Source organism: Canis aureus, chromosome 8 (assembly GCF_053574225.1).
Source record: "Canis aureus isolate CA01 chromosome 8, VMU_Caureus_v.1.0, whole genome shotgun sequence".
In the NCBI taxonomy this organism is placed as follows: Eukaryota; Metazoa; Chordata; class Mammalia; order Carnivora; family Canidae; genus Canis; species Canis aureus.
In genome coordinates, this window is record NC_135618.1 from 16,891,394 (window position 1) to 16,913,179 (window position 21,786).

Consider the following 21,786-nt stretch of genomic DNA (forward strand, 5'->3'; position numbering starts at 1 on the left):
TAAAAGGAGAAGAAAGTAAACAAGCTCCTTTCCAAGAAACCGACATTGAAGATATTAGTTAAAATGTTAAAGTATATTAGCCAATTACATAAAATCCTTTTATATTGCCTTGCTTCATTTCAAACATGGCATGGGCTATTTTGTCTGTGAACTCAAGTGGAACAAAAAGCTACAGAATGCAATTTGTGTCAGGAGCTGGACTACAGAAGGACAACTAATTCTAATTAGTACGAATTCCCCATAGGCCAGAGGGAGGCCAAGTGCAGGAACCAACTGCCTAATGCTCTTTCTATCTTGCAACAGGTGGGCCAAGGCCTTCTAAAGGTTGTCATGGCAATAGCTAATGGTAGACCTTTAGCTGGACACCAGTAATTAATTGCGGGCATGTCTAGCCTTTGAATGTGATATCTTTTAATACATTTCTGAACGAAAAGAAGATTGGCTCTTCTAATTGGTTAAAATTAAAACAGCAGAAGGCTTTGCCAAGAAATACTGCGATATAGAGCAAGTCTGATTTCAGCTTCTCAAACTTAGATTCTCTGCCTATCGCTACATGAAGGAGTAAAGAGAAAGGTATTTACTTCTGATAACACTAATATTCAGTGGACTGAGGGCTCAAGAGCAAAATAGTCACATAACACCCTGCTCAACCATAGTTACAGCCTTTACAAAGTGCACCTTCCAAATTCCGACAGGTGATCAGAAATGTGTAGCTGATTTCCCTGAGTGTTTATAGCCGTCAGGGCAGCTATCCCTGAGTAGCGATCTTCTGTGATGGCCTTATGCTGGCAGGGTAGACTCTGAGCACTGCTTGGTTGACAGATGTGGCCAAGAGTGGGGAGGGCTGCGGCCTTTTTGGGAAGGAGGGGACTTCAGGAGACAGCTGCACGAGGAGTCCCCTCAATGCCTAGCTGCAGACCCTGAGTGCACACTCCAACCTTGGTAAGCAACCCTAAAAACTGAGCAAGGCTGGAATGGCGGCCTATTGGAAAAACAGAGCCTCATCCTGTTTTCACAAAGTGCCTGCCAATAAAGTGAAAGAGAATATTCTCTTCCTTTGGGTTTGAAATTATGCTGTTACATATCCTAGAATTTCAAAATAAAAAGACCAAGCAGGATAGAAATAATAGCTAAATGTGGATTGAGTCTTCCCGTATGTCAGGCATTTTGCTAAGTACTTTGTGTGCATGATTCTCCCGGCAACATTAGGAAACAGGTGTTACCGTGATTCCAGTTTTGAGGATTGGGAAACTGAGTCATAGAGAGGTTGACTTGTTTCTTGCCTCCCAGATAGGAAGGGACAGAGTCAGGATTTGAATCCAAGCCTGACCCCACAGCTTCGCTTTTCACAAAACAGAAAGCCATTGAATAAGTAAATTGGGTTGTGTTTCTTTATTGTAGAACGCGATCAATCTCCCTTTTAAATGATTCAATCCAAAACACATTATGTAATCTTTGAACTCTGAGTTCCAAGCCCTGATCCCGAATTTCTGAATTTTGACCCCATTTATTGAAATGATTTTTTTTTCAAGGGACCTTGTATTAAATGCTTATATGTCTAATTACAGGTCCATTCATCCTTTTTCCCTTTTGGTTGAACAAAACGGGAAAGCAATATTCTTTTCCCTTGTTCTAATGGCAAAAAAATAAATAAGGGAGGATCTGTCCCCCTTCTCACTGTATCAGCCAAAAACACATTTGAAATTTTCCAGCCACTTCTCTTTCATGTCTGATGTTTTAAAAAAATAATGTTTTAGTGAAACAAACAGATTCAATCCATTTTAAGAAATGGATGTTTTAAAAATATGAGGTTCTAAGCAAAATTATGCTGAATTATATATTTATGAGGATTAACTTGTTTTCATGAATAGTACAGCTTTTCCTGGGTGAACAATTTCCTTTTGGCTTCATTGGATGAGAAAAATATACATAGGAGTGTTTTTTTTAGAGATCTTAGTTCTTTAGGTGAACACTTGAGTTCGAAATATTTATTCTTGCTACTCTCCAAGTGTGCATGAATAAGAAGTACATGAGGAAAAAGAAAACTAAGGCATCTTCAGGAGTTTAATTCCTTGAAAAAAATAGTCTTAGCACAGTTCTTTGACCATCTTAATGCGATACGATATGTGGGCAACAGACCCCCATACTGTGTTATGACATGTCTCCTATGTTGATGTACGTATGTGCTGGTGCATATCACCTTTACCTACACATGTTCAAAGCAGAACAGTTTTTTAATTCATTGTAACAGATGGAAAATTTCTGGGCTGTGGACCACAAAGGGAGGAAGATATTTTACAGAGTGTTATTGCTTTAATACCGTTTCTTTATCAGGGCCTACTGCTCGGTAAATAAGGCAGACATCGGATTCCCCGTGGATTTACTTTTACCAAACAATTGGACTGAAAATGCTCCAGAGAGGTGTGCCCCCCCCACAGCCTCCACACACCCCATTCTGTTACTAGAATCGTTTTATTAATAAAATGCTTTTAACATGACCTCCCAAGATTTTTGACTCTTATTGCTTGGGTGGCACTAGAGGCTAAAACGAGGCTCCTTTTAATAACACATTTGCATAAGTTGATCTGAAAGATCCCCATGCGATTACATGACTCCAGGGTTGGCCTGTCATCTCAGAAAAGCCTGAGGTACTCGTCCCAAAGAGATCAAAACTCAAGAATTAACTAGTCTTCATAAAACGAGAACATCTCTAGGAGCAGTAAAACAAATGATTATCATTTCTTTTTGGCGTTGGACTATGCCAAGCTAGAGAAAAACAGAGCTTTCAAACGTTGACAATCTGGTATATTGAAGTATGACCATTATTTTTTATTTTCCACATTTTTGGTCCAAAGACAGTTCTGAGTAATTGATTCCCATAATGAGCTATGGTTCGTTAGTCAATTTAATTTATAATTGAATTGGATGGATGTAACTCTGTGTAAAATTGTCTCTGAAGAATCTGTTTTGTTCGTCTGTTCAACTTCTGACAGGGATGGAAGAAAATCTAAATTATTCCCTCCTGCAAGGGGGAAAAATTCAGAGTCTCAGCCTCCCTGGTGAAATTAAGAGAAAAAAATATTTTTAATAGTTGCCATGCAAAAATATTATGGCTTTACTAAAATTTATACAAGCATGTCAATTAACACATTCATGGCGAGGTTGGTGGATCCAGGCGTCTGAGTGCTGCCTGAGGCAAAGGCCTTTCCTGAGCGCCGAGAAGGGTTTCTCATTATTAGAACGAGCACCAAGTCTCTCTGCATTTATTTTTATCAGTTATTGACAAAGATGGTCGCATCGCTACATAAATATACCCAGAAAACAATAGCTCTAATTCTCCAGGTGTTTAGCAATCATCACAACTTGTATTTTCTATACATTTCTGCTAATGGTGTAATTTGGGGAACAATTATTAAAATAACCACGTGGCGTGTTGTGTTTTTTTTTTTTTTTTCCTGAAGTTTTGAAAGACTGTCAGGAAAAAAATTTTAACTTTAATTGTTAACAACAGGCTTTCATTTTTGTTCAAAGATTTTTCCTCTTATTCCCCAAGCCCTTCACATTTAAAACTTTTACAACCATCTTAGCACACACTCAAAACAAAGCCATAATTATGTAAAAAGAAATGTTTTACAGTTAATGCCATCTAAGACACTCACCAAGTGCCAAAATGCATAGGATTTTGGTAAAAGGCAATCTGTTCTTTGAGGATAATGCATGCAAACCAGTCTTGTGCAAAACCTGAAGCAGGAATAGTATACCGCCTCAGATCACACCTATGGAGCTGACTTTGATGCTATGCCCAGAAGTGGGTTACAGGCTGGGATTTGAATGAAGTTTAATCATTTTTAGAAGCGAAGGCCCTTCAGGGTACTCTTGTTCCATAAGACTTATTATATCTCCGACAGACGAAGGCAGAGGCTGTATTCTTCCTTGTGAACAATAGTGATACAGTAATGATCTCTAATGACGGACTGTTGTGGGGACGAGAATGGCTGGGATGAAAACAGCTGTCATTTCACGTCGTCAAACCCCGTCCTTCTGTGGACAAAGAGATCATGAATGCACATCCCAGAATCTGACGGAGAAGGCATTCTATCGCTGTGTGTCCACTGCCATTTGTGTGGGCTTTAATCTAATCCCTTGCAAATGTTAAAAATATATATTTCAGTTAGCTACAATGATATGAATAAAGAAGGTTGAATTACGGTGGGTAGGGATATAAAGTTCAAATGTTACAGTTCCCAAGAGACACACACACCTGACGGGCCCGTCTTTCCCTGACCTTCGTGGGGTTTTGGCTAGTTTCTTATCCTTTTTTTTTTTTTTCTTTCTTTCTTTCTTTCTTTTTTTTTTTGGTTTCTGACATGGACAAAAAAGATGTTCTACTTGGAAAAATACTGCCCTAAGGAGCCCGGCTTGATATCAGCCCCCTGATTTTAAACAAAGCAGGATTTAACTTTGTCAGATGAACAAAAATCACCAGAGATCACTTAAATTCATAATAGTTACATTCCTCCCAAAGAACTTTTCGGTAGGACTCATCTTTTATGTAAGTCAGCTATGTAAAATGGATTGAAAGTTGAATCTAACAAAATATTCAAACCCACATCAATCATTCATACATAATACACAGTTCGATGGGGGCCGACTCCAGGGCCCAGATAAGCAGTGTCACAGTAAGTTATGTTTTGTGGCAGCAAAATCAGTTGTGATCAATCACCTGGTAACCAGCATAAGTTACATTTTTACTTTAGTCCTTAAACTCTTTTGAGGGTACTTTGAAAAGTATTGTTTTTATCTAAAGTAGAGGATCAATACCGGTGATCAATAAGCACTCATTTCCAACTAACGAGGACAATGGTGAGTGAATTCCTTTAAACATTTTCATAGTAGCGAATGTGTTGAGTTGAATAGGAGATCATTAATATGTCAAATTTTAAGCGGGATCTTAGAAATCTCCGCTGAGACCACTCTCAAAGAATGCCCTCGTTCTTCAAGACAACTGTTCCATTTCTAGGATTTCCAGTAAAATCATCAAAACCTTGTATATTGATGAGTACTGCAGTTTCAATCCAGACCCAGTAAAGTCCAAATCATTAGGTATTGAAAGTTTGGGCCATTGTGGATTTTCATAAAGCATTTTGTGTGATGAGGTGAAAGCCCTTGCAATGGCACTCATGAATATCAAGAGTAGAAAATATGGGGTTGAGGCTGCGGGGCCTATGCTTACTCGCAGTTGTGAGACCCTGGAAAGAGTCCTGCTTACCACTCTTAAGAGTAGGAGAAAGAAGGAAGATTTGGACACCAGTGACACTAGTCAATTTTTCCACAGTTTACACATTCTCTCTTTTAACCAGTTCTTCAAGGGCAGGGACTACGGCTTATATTTCATTGTATTCAGGAGTTGCTAGTGTATTTTTGCACCAACAAAGATATTAAGGGAATATCCAGTGGTGATATTTCTCCAGCACCTTACAGTTTTAACGTAAAAGCCACAGCTGGCTGTTGATTCAGTGGCTTGACTTCTACAATAGTAGAGGGTTGACCTGGATGAGAGATACATTGAAACCGGGTAGTTATCACAGGCTAGGACAGGCCATAAAGTGGCCTTTAAAGGAGTAGCTGACTTGAGGCTTTGAAAGAGTGGAGGGAGACAGAGTGAAAGGTGAAATGAGCAAGAAGGAAGGGATTTGTTCCTCCCTGGACCCATGTTTTTCAAGAATTTTTTATTGGACAGCCCTCAATAAAAAGAAAAAACAAATAACCCTTTGGATATACATCTATTACTTGTTTGTCTATAACTTATATATGTGTGCTGGTATCATCAGTTAATATCTCAAGCACAACACCCAGAGCAAAATTTATCACTTATAATAATGAATGTAGCTGGTCTGAAATTTCTTTTTATTATTTTTGGTTGACTTGTCATATAAAATTATATTGCCCTTATTTTAGTTAGTAATGTGGCCGTTGATGGGCATGTGCTTGGAAGAGTATGTGTGTCCACTCCTGCTTGTATCACCGGTATCAGCTTTGATCAGCAGATTTTGCAATCTGTATTAGTTTCCATCTGTGGTTTTGCAGCAATTTTAAAACATAAGGTGACTACTTTGTGAGGTTAGTGTAACTAAAGTTAGATAACAGATTCCATAAATCCACTTTATCGGGACGGTGATTGCATGTGATTGCATGTTGTGTGTGTTGTCACTCCCTGCCTCTGAATCCCATGGTCAGCATGCTACTCGGGGCTGTCTGATATACACACAAATCCGGGTGGGCATTTTGATTCATATGGCAATGCATATGGAAGTATGTGCAAAGCTGATTTTTTATGTATATATGTATTTATTTTTTAGAGAGAAGTAGAGAGAGACAGAGAGTGCACACACTCATGTGAGTGTGGAAGAGAGGGTCAGGGGGAGGAGAGAGAGAATTTAAAGCAGGCTCCATATTCAGCAAGGAGCCCAACACAAGGCTAGATCTCACAACCCCAAGATTATGACCTGAGCTGAAATCAAGAGTCAGATGCTTCACCTACGGAGCCACCCATGTGCCCCTGCAAAGCTTATTTTTAGTATAAATATAAATGAGCATCTCAGCACTTTTTCCTGCATAGCAAAAGATCATCCTGCACAGCCCATTTTAGAGAATGCTGCACTCGACTACAGGAAAATGTCCCACTGTTCTCTGGCTAGGAACAGACTTCATCTGACATGAACACCAGAGACACCGAATTCCAGACTCCCATATTGGGGAAGGTGGCATTATATTACAAGACAAAGAGAGTCATGTTTGCTTCCTCTCCCTTTATGCGATAGAGATAGGAATTTATTCATCCATTGATTGATTCTATAAATATTTACTGGGAACAATCTGTAAGTCTGGTATTCTGTCTTCTGTTCATATAGAATTTATGGTCTAATGGAGACCATGGAGGCAGGACATCATAGTACATCAGAATGGGTGCACCAGTGGCAGTGAGCACAGGTCTTTTGTGCACCAGGAGGGACAGCTCACGGAGATGTGGAAGGTCAGGAGAAGCTCCCTATAGCAGGTGACCTGGACACTGAGGCCATCAAACGAAGTGGGACTGGTACTGAAGTAAAAGAGGCTAAGGTGTGTAAGGACCAAAAGAACTCCTTGAAGGCTGGCATGTAGAACATTAAGGGAGTGGGACGTGAGACGGGAAGGTTAAAAGAGAGATTAGCTTTAGCAAGGCCTTATCTATGCTGCTATTAAAGTTTAGACTTTATCCCGAGGGCAAAGGAAAGCCATTTCAACAGGGAACAAATATGATCAGAGGAAGGCAAGTATAGAAAATATTTACTAGGATGCCCGGCACTTGCTAAGTACTCAATAAGTGGCAGCTCTGATGAACATTATCAATATCAATATCATTATCAATCTTAGTTTCTCAATATTATCATCAGCTTTGATCTATGGAGTCATCCTGGTTGCGATCTGGAGAGCAGATTGAAAGGAACAAGACATTTTATCTGAGCCCTTTGTCCTTAATTTTTCCTCTTTACTTCTGGAGGTGGGCTGAGCCCACACAGTTGTATGCTTTCCCTCTCAAAGAATCTTTTATAAAATTTTAATTTTATCTATGTGTTTATTGCTTACCAAGATGGACTTGATGGGAAGAGGTAAGAGGGGACTCTGGGGAAGAAATAGAAAAGGGTAAGACCTGGAAATATGTTATTGAAGAGCATTGATCATAGAGAATCGCACAGCTCATGTGGAAAGCAATTCACACCACACCAGTTAGGCGCGCGTACTCATTGACTGACATCGTTTCTCTGGTAACATGAGGAACACTCTCACTCTCAAATGCCTGGTTGACTTACCCTTTACCCATATGAAAATGTCTACTTTTCCCCCCTTTCCTTTGCAGAGTGTGTATGCACACGTTTGCGTTTGTGTGAGACGTGGGTGTGCTTGGTAAGTTGCTGTAGCCGTGTGGTCGATTCCTTTGGCCTGCCTTCTTGGAGCAATTAAAAAGGCAAGTGGCTTCCCTTTGAAACACTGGATGGAGCACATTCGTCTACCATTTGTGAGAGCTGCATGAGTCACATCTCATTGAGGGAAATTCTTCATTGAGCACTGAAGATTGAACGTTTCTTTAGATTGTGAAAATATATTTTTTAAGATTTTATTTATTTATTTATGAGGGACACAGAGACAGAGAGAGAGGCAGAGACACAGGCAGAGGGAGAAGCAGGCTCCATGCAGGAAGCCCGACGTGAGACTCGATCCCAGGTCTCCAGGATCACGCCCTGGGCTGAAGGCGGCGCTAAACCGCTGAGCCACCAGGGCTGCCCAGATTGTGAAAATATTAACAAAGACATTGTCAGTGGAATTGCTGGCATCTTGAAGATAATTTCTCTTTGTGTCATCAACATCTGCTCGGAAAAATGTGGAGAGACTGTTGGTCTTTGATGTCCTTCGGCTGCCATCTTGTCAAAGGGAGGCAGCCGCCAACCTTTCTTCTGTGTGTTAATCTCAGTTCAAAAGGTGTCCAAATGAATACAGATGTGAAGTTTTACATTCTTAGTGGGCAAGATGGACTATGGAAAATTATCTTAGAAATGGTCATGGGAATCCAAAAAAGTTTCATTTTTAAAGCAACAGGCACTGGCTGTTAAGGGGATAAAGGGCTAGATGATGTGAAAACCTAGCAGTGTTTGAGGCATTTCATCATTCAAGGAAACAGGCGGCTTATTCCCATTTTTGGAAACACTAATACCTGCTGTGCTGAAATTAAACATTGCATGAAACAGGTATTTAGAATGCCCATCAGTAAAAAGATTAAAAACAGTAAATCTCAAGCCCATGAGGCCCAGACCCAATCTGGCAAGCAGCCTATACTGCAAAAGACTTCCTACTTTTGAAGACAGCAAACTTCAGCCTGGCCAGGCAAAGACCAAGCATAAATACAGTGAGAGAATCTTATTTTTCTTTCTTGCATGAAGGGTACTGATGCCTCAATCCTCTCCTTAGTTAACACGAGATTTAGTCCCAAAGGAAAGGACTTAATTCCCTGAGACAAAAGTGTGTGAAAAACCTACTAGAAGAAATAATGTGCAAGCAAGAAGCTTACCTCTTCAGGCGATGTAGGGGAGCAGGCCACATGGAGGTGTCTGAAGGAACTGGCCTGTCTGTGGGACAGACCACCTCTGCCTGTCAAAGCGTGCGGTGGTGAGATTCCATCACCTTCCCTGACTTGTCCACAAAGAGAGATGATTTTCCTGCTAATAAACACCAAAGCAAATATTAGTTTGTGATTCCACTTCACACATCTGAAAATGTACGAGAAAGGCAAACATAAATTAAAGTTGGCATTACAGAGCTAAGGGTATACAATCTGGAATGGATGATCTTTTTTTTTTTTCTTTTCTTTTTTTTTTTTTTTTTTGGTGCACATTGTCAAGTAATAGTTTATCTTTGACTTTTATGTGTGCTTTCCCTTTTGGGTGCATTTTCATCCAATACCATTCCAGATTTATATATGTAATATCACCTAGAGAATGATGTACAATATTCAATACCGGTACTGTTGGTACAATCCATTTACAATAATAAAAAGTTAAAAAGACAAAATGTAATGATAATAGTAAACCAAAAAAAAAAAAAAATCAATGCTTTTCTAGTTTCCTACTCTTAACTCTTCATTCACTAACATGTCCTCTGGTGCATCTGTGTTAAGTAATGGACTGCTTTACACCCTTTCTCTTTCCACCCCCAGTTCCATTTTGTCCCATTGTCATTGTATTCATCTACGGCCTTAACTCCTCTGACATTTCTTCTTGTTTTCATATTTATGATACATTTTCAAAATTCATTTGACATCCTCTGTTACTCCATTTCATTTTGAATTCTCAAAGTTTTTCATTTTTAAATAATCTACCTTTTTTTTTTTTTTGCCATTAGCTTTATTTTTTGTTGATGTTTGCAGAGTGCTTTTGATGTACTGCTTTTGTCTCTACCCCTTTCTCCCAGCTTCCCTGCCGCAACCTCCTCACTCTTCATCTTCAGTGATACCTTTTCCTACACTCCTTTCATCTGCTTCTTCTTCCTTCCCTCCCTCCCTGAGTCTTTTCCTTTTGGTGTTGTATTCCTTCCTTCTATCGGTTGTCTCTACTCAGACCAGGTACACCTGACATTCCCTCTCATTTCGTTGGCCAAAGCAAGTCACATGTCTAAACCTGACACAAGGTGGGTCCCCAGGAAAATGTTGTAAGTCTCATAACAAAGATCACAAGTAGAATATTCTTGCAGGGAAACAGGAGTGAATAGCTGGGAAAAATAAGATGATTATTATACATAGCAAATGTTACTGAATTGAATTATAATCAGAAATTCTTAATGGGGGACACCTGGTGGCTCAGTGGTTGAGCATCTGCTTTCAGCTCACGGTGTGATCCCAGGATTCAGGATCAAGTCCCACACTGGGCTCCTTGCAAGGAGCCTGCTTTTCCCTCTGCCTGTGTCTCTGCCTCTCTCTCTCATGAATAAATAAATAAATCTTGAAAAAAAAAAAAGAAACCCTTAATGACCAATGTATTCTATTGAGAATGTGCAGACTCATGAGAGTTTTAAGAATTGTTCTTATTTTTTGTTTATCTTCCTCTTCAAATTCCTCCACTCACAAGAGGATTTGAAAAACATGTCCAATTGAGTACTTAGTACTGATTCAACAGGCAGAAAATTGATCGTGAAGTCGTTAAACAACAAAGATAATATGACACAGGAAGAAACTAGTTATTTTTTTTAAGCACCGGAGAAAGATTTTTGGTGGAGTACTCACATGAGAAATTGTTCTATTTGCACTCACATCCAGAAGAGGTCATTTTTTTTTTTCCTTTTAAATCCTGTTCACTACGACTACCATGGAGGGAAGAAACAGAAGGACTTTATAGATTGTCCATCCTGAGAAATACAAGCCAGTCTTCGCACGGACAGGTGCAGTAGCTAATCAAATTATACTGTTATAGCTAAATGTGGTTGCAAAAGACTTAGGACCTAAAAGTCTGAACCTTCTCTCACCTACCAGACAGGGACACTTTACAGCCTCAGTGCCTCTCTTTCCTAGCTGCTGGCACAATTTGCACGTTTGTTCTGGGATTATTCTTTCTCCAGGTGAAGGCAGGTGCCCTGACCAGGATAGTAGGTGCTCAGTAAGTTTCTGTCAAAATGCAGCAATGACTGCAGAGCAGTTGCTGACAGAGAGGCTGAATATTCTCTATCATTAGTATTTCAGTCTTGATGAAAGAAAATGATGGCTCTAGTTTAAATCCCTGTTGAACAGTAGGCAAACATGTGTGATAGTGCAAGAGACCAGAAGTGAGATGTTAGGCAACTAAGCATAGGTTTAACTCACTTCCAAATGCAAGGGAACTTTAGTTCATCCCAGGTCCTTAGTGTGGTTAGATTTGTATCTTAATTGTAGCCTGTTGTCTACAGCCATATCTATAATTAAATTATTTCGCTTACTCTGTATATTTTATTGTATAACATACAATTGGCCATTCTAAATTTTCCCCTTTTTAATTTAAAATTTTTTTTCTGAATTTTAAAAGTCTTTTCTCATATGGCTAAGAAGTTCTAAAACGGATGGAGCCAAACCAACCTTCATCATGTGTCCAGATGGTCAGGGAGGGAAGATCACAATGTAAATAGCATCCCTCTCAGATTCCCCCCGAGGGCCTTTGGGTCAACCCCATCTACACAAACATCTTGCACACAATAAGCACTCAATAAAAATTTTCCGAATTGAATAGGAAAGTTAGAGGCAGGTCACGGTGGTCAGAAAGGCTAAATCACACACCGCCCAGAAATCCCAAGACTGATCACCAGCTGAATATGTCTGAACAACTCATTAAAAACCAGGGGAAATGCGGGAGAGTATTTCTTCCCTACCCCATTACTCTGTGGGAAATATAAATGAAATAGATCATTTACATAACGGCATAATGTGCCTAGATATAACAGATTATTTGCATAACTGCATAATGCCACCAATCAGGAAAAAAGCCTTAAATATTTCTGGGATATGAACATACAGAATTATAGAAGGTATGCATATCAACCAATAATCAGAGCCTTATCTTTTTGGTAACTTGTATCCCAATACAGACAAACAAATCTACCGAAGTGAATGAACCACCCGGTACCATGAAATGAAGGGGGCAGTGCTTGTGAGACCCAAAACTGCACCGTCCGGGTTCAGTTTCCCCAGACCAACGTTCTCTTCCTGCATCATGAATGATTGATAGGGACCTGCACTGATTGGAATATATGAGCAAGGCCTTTTGAAAATAATTTTAGAGTGAGTGATGAGGAAGGAAGGACGAGATTGTTCTCTTAGGTATCAATGCCTTACCTTTCTTGTTAACAATGATAGCACTTCGAGGCACTAGCAGGATAAGGAAAGAAAAAAAAAAGCAGCACGGTTTAGTGAGCTTTAATAATCTTTTTTTTTTTTTTCCATAACCAGAGTAGCTATGCCAGGTTATATATTTACCTTAGTGCAAAAGTTCTTTAGTGTGTACAATTCCGCTGAGTTCATTATATTTTTAATGTATCTCAGACTCATTTCAGATCCTGATTTCCCAGTACAAACTAGAGTAACAAATATATAATTATTCTCATAAATAACTCAGCACCTTATATTTCAAACAAGTTTCCCCACAAGGCACAAGTGCCCTATATTAAATTCTTTTAAGTGTAAGTTGATTAAGGTAAAAATTAGTTGTTATTACCTTATGGACATTTTAGTTTTAGCAGCAATTCAAAGCCAGGTCTATCACAAGTAGATTTGTTGCCGCCCACAGGTATAATCATCAGGAAAATTAATAATCATGTTCAGTGTGACTATAAATCATTGTGGTTTAAGCAATTAATTTCTGTAGAAAAATGAAAGATCTATAAGTATTATTACTGTGCAAACTACATGTTGTGAAAACCTAGATCCAACACAGTCAAATTGCAAATGCAGGGTTTCTAATTTCAGAGTGTGATAATATGGGGTCATCGGAGGCAGGGAAGCTGATGGCTCTGAATAAATAATGTGGTAATTTTTAGCGGTTTATGGCTGTAGTTTCCAGCGCACAGAGCATCCGGAATCTCTAAACCAGATGCGATGGAGAGAGTTACTAATTTCTAGTAAAGGTAGAAGAAAAGACTAGCCAAAAATGCACAGGGGATAGTTAAGTGAGTTCACACCAAGAGCGGAGCTCATACCCCGAGAGCCTGGGCCCTAGCGAGGCATCAGGCCCACGGGGCTGCTTCCCGGAGACTGCTCTCTTCTGGGTCCACCTGTGCAGGCCACACAGTCACACCTGGGTGGCAAAGACGTCCAGGTGGTGTGTGTGGCTGTCTGCATCAACCGGGGAAGCAAGGAGCTCAGGATGGGCTGAGGAAAGGGTTCAAGGTCAAAGGGCCCCAAGCTTGGTGGACTTGACTATCCAAGTTTGACCCCTGAAGTTTATGGTCTCTTTCTCTAATGTTATTCTCTGATTTTTCTTCACTCTTTCTCTCTTCTCACCTTCCTTCCTCTTTCCCTTTTATGTTTCTATTACCTGATTTTCTTTTTCAGATCCACCCCCCCCCCCCAACTATCTCTATGCTTTTTCCCTGATGTTTTGGGTCCCCTATGGATGCCTATGAGTGTTTCTTAGCCAGTAGATGGCCCTTTGGCTTAAAAGGCTGCTGGCCCTTTGTGCAGTTGTGGCATTGGTAGGCATGGCTCTTTGAAGCACAGTTTGTCTCTCTTCCTCCTCAGGGGTATGGTCTCTTTTCAAGTCTGCCTCCCTAGGTATGGTCTTGGTCCCATCCCATCCCAATTTATTACAGTTTCTTTTCTAAGAGGCACTAATCTTTATTTTATTTGTATCCTTCATTTCTTAAGAAATGTTGTCATGATTTAAAGAAACAATATAGGTAAAATGAGGAAAAAAAGGTAGACACAGAGGAAGGAAGGAAGGAAGGAAGGAAGGAAGGAAGGAAGGAAGGAAGGACAGAAGGAAATAAGGAAGGAAGGAAGATAGCAGAATGACTGTTCACATTAAGAAAGACTTGACCTTTTCCAGAACATTCACTGTAGGTGTTTTTAAGTAGCAAACTAATTTAAAACATTGACTACTATTTGATTTGTGCAACTTTTTGGGAAATCGCTCGTTTGCATAAAGTGAGCCACCTCTGTTATTAGTTCAGCAATACCTCACCTTACATGACACAATTTGTAGTTGACAATGTATTTTTACTGGCCTACTTCATTTGACTCAAAAAAACACATGGGTGGGCAGGGAAAGGTCTTATTTCTGTTTTCACCTGAGGAAAGAATTTAGACTCTGAGGGACTAAGTGATTTGCTAAAGTCGCAAACCCAGAGGAGAAAAAGAATAGAAACTCAAACCCAGGTCTCTGACTCCAAAGCCATGACTCTTTAAATCACACATGGGATTTAAGAAACAAAACAAAAGAGCATAGGGGAAGGGAGAGAAAAACAACACAAGACAAAATCAGAGAGGGAGAGAAACCATAAGGAACTCTTAATCCTAGGAAACAAACTGAGGGTTGCTGAAGGGGTGAGGGGTGGGGGGATGGGGAACTGGGTGATGGACATTAAGGAGGGCGCGTGATGTAACGAACACTGGATATTATATAAGACTGATGAGTCATTGAACTCTACCGCTGAAACTAATAATACACCGTATGTTAATTGAATTTAAGTTAGAAAAAAACCTCACAAAAGCCAAATAAATAAAAATAAGTTACACAAACTAACCGAGCTTCTGTTCCTATGCTATTGCAATTGCTCTGGTTGATGCAACCAGAGCTCAATCCAGTGGACTCCATGTAATCCTTACCTTACCTGATTTCCAGACAACCTTGACACCCTTGAAGTTTCTTGTATTTCCAGGGACTCTTCTCTCCTCTTTCTCTTCCTCCTCCTCCTATCATTCTTCCTTACTCTCTTTTAGTGGTTCATCCTTCTTCTTCACACACTTAAATGTCAATTTGGTTTTGGCGCATTTCTCGTTTAAGCTCTCTCCTTGTACAATCTTCTTTCTTCCCAAAGAGTCAGCTACTGCTCATTGCTGAAGATGAATGTGTGTTCATACCCTCAGCCCAGACTCCTGCTCTCAGCACCACATCTGTAGTTTCAACTGATAAATGAATATATTCATTGGAATATCAAATAGGCAACTCAACCTCAGTTATATCCCAAAATGAACTTCTCTTCTCTACCAAATCAACTTTTTCATTTGCTTCCTACCTAGGAATGCCACCATCCCACAATCCTGATGAAGAACCAACTTCTAACAAAAGTGGGTCATCAGGCTCTGGTGGATCTTCTTCCTAAATATGTCTTGGCTCTGTTCCTCTCTCTTTATTTTCCACTCCCAATCAAGAAATCGTATCAGGAATGTGGATGAGCTTAAAATTAGTGGGAAAAACAACATGAGCTTGACTCAGGTCTTTATTCAAACCAGGATCCCAGAGCCAGCCCCCTAATCCAGCCCCTGTAGTTCATAGCTGTTTAATCCTTTTACCCTTTTCTTCTCCAGCACATAAACTTCGAAGTATTATATTATATGTATTAATTTATTTATTATTGAAACTTTCCCTCACTTTAAGCTTCAAAACATGAGGGACTTTGTCATCTTTGCTGCTGTTTGTCAGGGCCAAGAAGAGTTCCTGCTTCATAGCAAGTGTGAGAGAAGAGTATGCATATCAGTCAGCATCCCTGCAGAAAAAGAAGGCATACTTAAACCAGGTACATTAAGACTTGATAAAGGCGCTATTTGGGGGGATCCCTGGGTGACTCAGTGGTTTAGTGCCTGCCTTTGGCCCAGGGCGTGATCCTGGAGTCGCGGGATCGAGTCCCACATCGGGCTCCCTGCATGGAGCCTGCTTCTCCCTCTGCCTGTGTCTCTGCCTCTCTTTCTCTCTCTCTCTCTGTGTGTGTGTCTTTCATGAATAAATAAATAAAATCTTTTTTTTAAAAGGCACTATTTATGAAGGCATGGATAAAGTTGAGGAAAAGGAACAAAAGATCATGTGGGATCTCGGGCTGGTAAGAGCTGGGAGGACTCAGACCTGCTGGCCGAGTAGGTAAAGGAGGAGACAGTTACTGGAACACTTGCTGGGATGTGGAAAAAAAGCTATGTGAGAGTACCACCTGACAGGAGCTGTGACCTTCAGTAGAGGGGCACAGCCAGCCTCCCCAGGGCACCACCTTAGCAGGGAAGGAAAAAAAAATCCGGATTTATCATCTTGCCCTCCAATTTCCTGCTCATGCCCCTATTGTCCTAACCCAGAAAGCAAGGGAGCACATGAATATGGTTCATGGTCCACAGGAGGGGAGAAGGGTGGAGAGAGACACAAGGAAGATGCAGTATAGTGTTTTAAAGTGAATGAAGGAGACACAGGTGAGTGAGTGATAATCTTTATTTTAATACACATAAAAGTAGTATGTCATTCAAAACTGCAGCACTTTTACTGCCATGAACACAAAATCGCTTTTGGATGCACCTCATGCCCTGTGCAGATAGACCTTGGCTGAGAACCCCTACTATCCACTGAGGCCAGTGGCATAGTTTAGAGTTCTTACCTGATCACATCAGTGTCATTTTAATTTTTTTTTATTTTATTTTTTTAAAAAAAGATTTTATTTATCCATTCAGAGAGACAGAGAGAGAGAGAGAGAGAGAGAGGCAGAGACATAGACAGAGGGAGAAGCAGGCTCCCGGCAGTGAGCCCAATGAGGAACTCAATCCCAGGACTCTGGGATCATGACTTGAGCCAAAGGCAGACAGACACTCAACCACTAGGTCACCCAGGCACCCTGTCAGTGTCTTTTTTTAAAGTGGTAACTGTTCCTCTTAGCCTACAAAACAACTTCCAGGCTCTTTGCCTAGCATACCAAGTCCATTGTGATTCGATCCTGTTCCTTTTCTGGGCTTATCCTCTCTTACCCAGAGCACCGTGCCTCTGTTCACCCAGTACACTTGGAGAAAGGACCACACCTAGTCCTTTAGGCTTCTGTCTTTGCTTATGTTCCTTCTTCTGCCTATAGTTTTTTTTTCACCCTAATCTCCTTTCCATCTTACATACACCTTCCCCAGGCTAAATCATGCTTTTCTTCATGAATGCCTTGGGTGTAACACCTCTGATGCTTTCTATGGAGCTCTATCCCACTCTGCATGATTTTCTTTGTTCATGTACACCTTACTTCATTCCAAAGAGATTTAGGGTAGGGACCTTACACAGTTAGACCTCCTTCACTTGTACTCTCGTAACATTTTGAAATGTCTTTATTTACACTTGTATTGTATTATTTAAATTTCTGCTACAGGATAGTCCTTGAGAGCAAAGACTCTGGATTTATTTACAATGAAACTCCAATATTGAGAAAACGCCCAGCACACAGTACTTAGTACTTACATAATTGTATGGTGAATAAATGAGTAACAAATAGGAGCCTAAAGTACTGAATCATCCAGTATGACTCCAACTCACTGGATCCTAAAGTTTTAGAACCCAAGGAATAAAGCAGAATTGATTTTTTGTGATTGTAAAAGTGGAGATGGAAGTGATTCTTTGGATTCTTGGGTACAGGTATATGGATAAACAAATCATTCTCTGATGTTCATTCATTAGCTGGAAATATGAATACTCCAAGGAGGCTACAACACTTAGAAAAGTAAACAAACAAATGGAAGCTGTAGATTTTAAAGTAGCACCAAGGCATACCTTCTCTCACATACTAAACACTCTGTCAATTATAAATCACTATACAAATATTAATGACTTATCATCATTATAATTAGTCATCATCACTCGATAAGAGATACACTTAATTCTAAAAAGTGTTAAATATTTGCGATGATAGAATAAAATGTTTCCACTCTTCCTGCCTGGTCTTGGTGTTTTTCCTCTGTAACTTTAACATTTCATAGCTTGGTTCTCCTTTTGGAGACTAGATAAACCCCTGAGATGGGGAGGGAGTGGTAGAGAAGGAATATTTAGTGAGCTTAGAGAACATTTGGAGGGCAGAATTAGGTATTTCGCAAAATTTGGAGCAGCTCAGATCTCCTCTAGTGTACTTCTCCTTCACTATTTTTCTTTTTTACATTTCTTTTGAGATAAAATATACGTGCATTGGAATTCACAGATCTTAAGTGTACAATTCTATAAATTCTGACAAATATATATACACATGCTACAAAACATCCTTATCAAGAAATAGAGCACTTTCAACACTCCAGAAATTTCCCTTGTGTTTTCTTCCAATCAATCCTCATCTCTATAAGCAACCACTGTTCTGACTTTTAATATCATAGATTAGTTTGGTCTATTCCTGCACTTCATATAAATGGAACTACATAGTAGGTATTCATTTGTGTCTTGCTGTGCATCAACATAAGGGTTATGTGATTCATCCACATTACTGTGTTTCAGTAGTTTCTTCCTTTTAATTACTTGCATACTATTATAATGTATAAATATACTACGATTGCTCTATCTATTCTCCTAGGTGATGACATGTGGGTTGTTTACAGTTTTCAGTTATTATGAATAAAGCAGCTGTAAACATTCATGTACAGACTTCTTGCAAACTTAATGCTCTTATTCCTCCTTGTAGATCTCAAAGAATGGGATTGGCAGGTGGGTATATGTTTAACTTTATAAGAACTCTAATTTTCCCAAAATTATTGTACCATTTTATACTGTCACCAGCAATATATGAGAATTCCAGTTATACCACGTTCTTACCAATTTAGTGTTATCAGTCTTTTTAATTGTAGCCACGGTAGTGGATGTGAAGAGAAACCTCACCAAGACTTAATTTGCACTTCTTTGACAATTAGTGAGTGATGTTGAACACTTTTTCAGGTCTTACTGAAATTTTGTGATGTGTCTGTTCGAGTCCTTTCTCTTTTTTTAAATTGAATGATGTGTCTTATTACTGAGTTGTAAGAATTCTTTATATATGCTGCATACATATCCTTTGCTATACACACACACACACACACACACACACACACGCACAGCTAGAATGGGGCAAATAGAAAATACTGAAAGGATAATTTTTGTAATGCTCATAATGAGGAGACATTTTTATTTTTGATGAAGTTTTACTTATAATTTTTTTCTTTGGTGATTAGTGCTTTTTGCGTCCTCTTGGAAAATTATTTTCTGGATATGAATGTCATTTTCTTCCAGAAAATTTATAGTATTAGTCTTCATGGTTAGATCTATGATCTATATCATATTACTGTTTGTTTGTGGTGTGAAGTAGTGGTCTATGTTCATTTTGTTTTATGTGGCTATCCACGTGTTCCAGCACCAGTTTTTAAAAACGCTTTCTTTTCCCACAGAACTGCCCTAGCATCATTGTCAAAACCCAATTGACTAGGTATGTGTAGGCCTATTTCTGGGCCCTCTATTCTGTTGCATTGACCTCCTTTCATCAATAGCACACTGTCTTGATTGCTGGTTTTAGAGAAAATCTTTAAATCTGGAGACAAGGGTTGTCCTTTGACTTTGCCTCTCTTTTTCGGGATTTGTCTTTTCTAGGTTCTATCATCAGGGAAATTTTAGAATCAACTTGTCAATTTCTGGAAAAAAGCCAATGAAAACTTATTTGACCATGATTTCATTGAATCTCTAGGTGAGTTTGGGAAGAATTGACATCTTAATAATATTAATATTCAATATATTAACATTGTTAGCGTTAATAGTAACACTGAATTTTGAAATCCAAGACTATTGTCTTAGCTCGAGCTGCTGTAACAAAATACCATAGACTGGGTGGCTTAAACAATAGAAATATATTTTCTCACAGCTCTGGAAGCAGGGAAGTCCCAGATCAAGGTTTTGGTTGAAGTCTACCTTCCTTGCTTGCCTACAGCTATTGTGGCCATGTCGTCAAATGGCAGAGAGAGAGAGAATTCTGGTATCTCCTACTTCTCTTTTGAGGCACGAACCCAATCAGATTAGGGCCCCACCCTTATGACCTCATTTAACTTTAATTACCTCCTACAGGCCCAATTTCCAAATAGAGTCACATTGCACATTAGGGCTTCAGCATGTGAATTTGGGGAGGAGACAGTTCAGTTCATAGCAACTATGTTATATCTCTTCATTTATTTAGGCCCTTTTTAGTTTCACTCAGCAATATTTTATAATTTCCAATATAGTGGTCTTGCACATCTTTTGTTAAATATATTCCTAAGTATTTTGAGTTTTAATGTTATTTTAAATGTTATTTTAAATTTGATTTTCTGGTTTTTTGCTTCGAGTACATATATAAATACAGTTGATTTTCATATATTCCTTCTTTTAAGGGACATTTTTGAAGGAAGACTTGGCTGGGAAAATTTGACTTAGAAGAACTTAGTGATGTCTCGCAAATAAGACAGAAGCATTCGGTTTTGGAGCTATCTCTTTAGAATTAGGCCACACAGTTCTTAGCTTATAAATCCCAGACACAAGGGACAAACACCGCCTTCTTGTAGTGAGGTAGTCATTCTTCACTTTCTCCAGAGTAGCCAGTGCCACCTCTGAGAGATCCTTTCAGGATGGCTGCTCCTCTCTGGGATCCTGTTTCTGACACAAGAACAAGAAGGCTGTCTTCCATTTGTCCACATGAGCAGCTGTCTAGTCTGGTGGTCTGACTCCTTAACCAAAGACACCATTGTGGTGCCATGTATTCGTGTGACAGATTCCATTTTTAAGCAGCCAAAGGCATACTGAATGTAATAATTGAAAACTTTTCTGGTACCTTTCTCCAAATTTAAAGTTTCTGGGTAACCAGGGTAGGTGGCTATGTTTCTATTTGTTTGTTTTGTTTTTAAATAGGGTTACATGGAGATTGGATAGACAATGAACTACAACAAGAAGAAAATCTAAGAGACCAACAACTCTTTATGGAAAATTTAACTCTGTGGCTACGGTATTTCTGATGCTCTTACCTTGGCAAAATGTTAGAAGTCTCTTGTAGAAGAAAACAGAGTTGAGAGGTTGTGCGTGCCTCAAAGACACTGACTTGGATGTTCAAAAAACTCTTTTATTTCTTTCTTTATTTGTATTGAGGTTGGAGAGGGACATAACCCTTTAGGTGAGAAAGTAAAGGGGCACCTGGGTGGCTCAGCAGTTGAGCATCTGCCTTTGGCTCAGGTTGTGATCTTGGGATCCTGGGATTGAGTCCCATATCAGGCTCCCCAGAGGGAGCCTGCCTCTCCCTCTGCCTATGTCTCTGCCTCTCTCTTGGTGTCTCTCATTAACAAGTAAATAAAATATTTAAAAGAAAAAGAAAGTAAAAGTGTTTATTTCAAACAAGCTTGAATTTTTGCCCTTTCTTCTCCGAAATGTAATCAGGTACCTCCACTGCAAAGGACCTGACCAAAATTAGGAGCCATTGGGGCTCTCTTAAATAAAATCCTACATCTTGTAGGGACATGTTGAACAGAAATACTGAAAGGTTAGCCCCTCAGATTCTCATCCATTTGATACAGGGCCAACTTTTCTATTTAGGTGAACTCACCTCATGTCTTCAAATCAAGTGTCCCTCTAAAATACTAAAGAAGACGCTGATTTTCCACAGTATATTTGTACAATGTGATTCTTACTGTCATAAAATAACTGCAAGGACGCACCACAGCGAATTTATTATAATCTTCCGTGAAGTAATACTCGGTGATTCACTTTTTATTCTCAGAGCTTGTATTGTTGCTAGATACCTCGGTAGGCACAGAATTGCAGTAGGCCATCC

The 21,786-nt window shown here is 39.5% G+C and overlaps 1 long non-coding RNA gene across 2 annotated transcripts in view; it reads left to right on the plus strand.

Moving 5' to 3' along the window:
- LOC144318396 (uncharacterized) overlaps positions 1–21,323 on the plus strand; it is a 52,078-nt gene extending 30,755 nt beyond the window's left edge. The window contains exons 3-6 of one of the 2 annotated variants that reach the window (XR_013384272.1): positions 18,655–18,677; positions 19,391–19,428; positions 19,590–19,683; positions 20,874–21,323. This is a non-coding gene — a long non-coding RNA (uncharacterized LOC144318396). The remainder of the gene's footprint in view (positions 1–18,654; positions 18,678–19,390; positions 19,429–19,589; positions 19,684–20,873) is intronic. The other variant, XR_013384273.1, reaches the window with a different exon arrangement.
- The last annotated feature ends 463 nt before the right edge of the window (positions 21,324–21,786 follow it).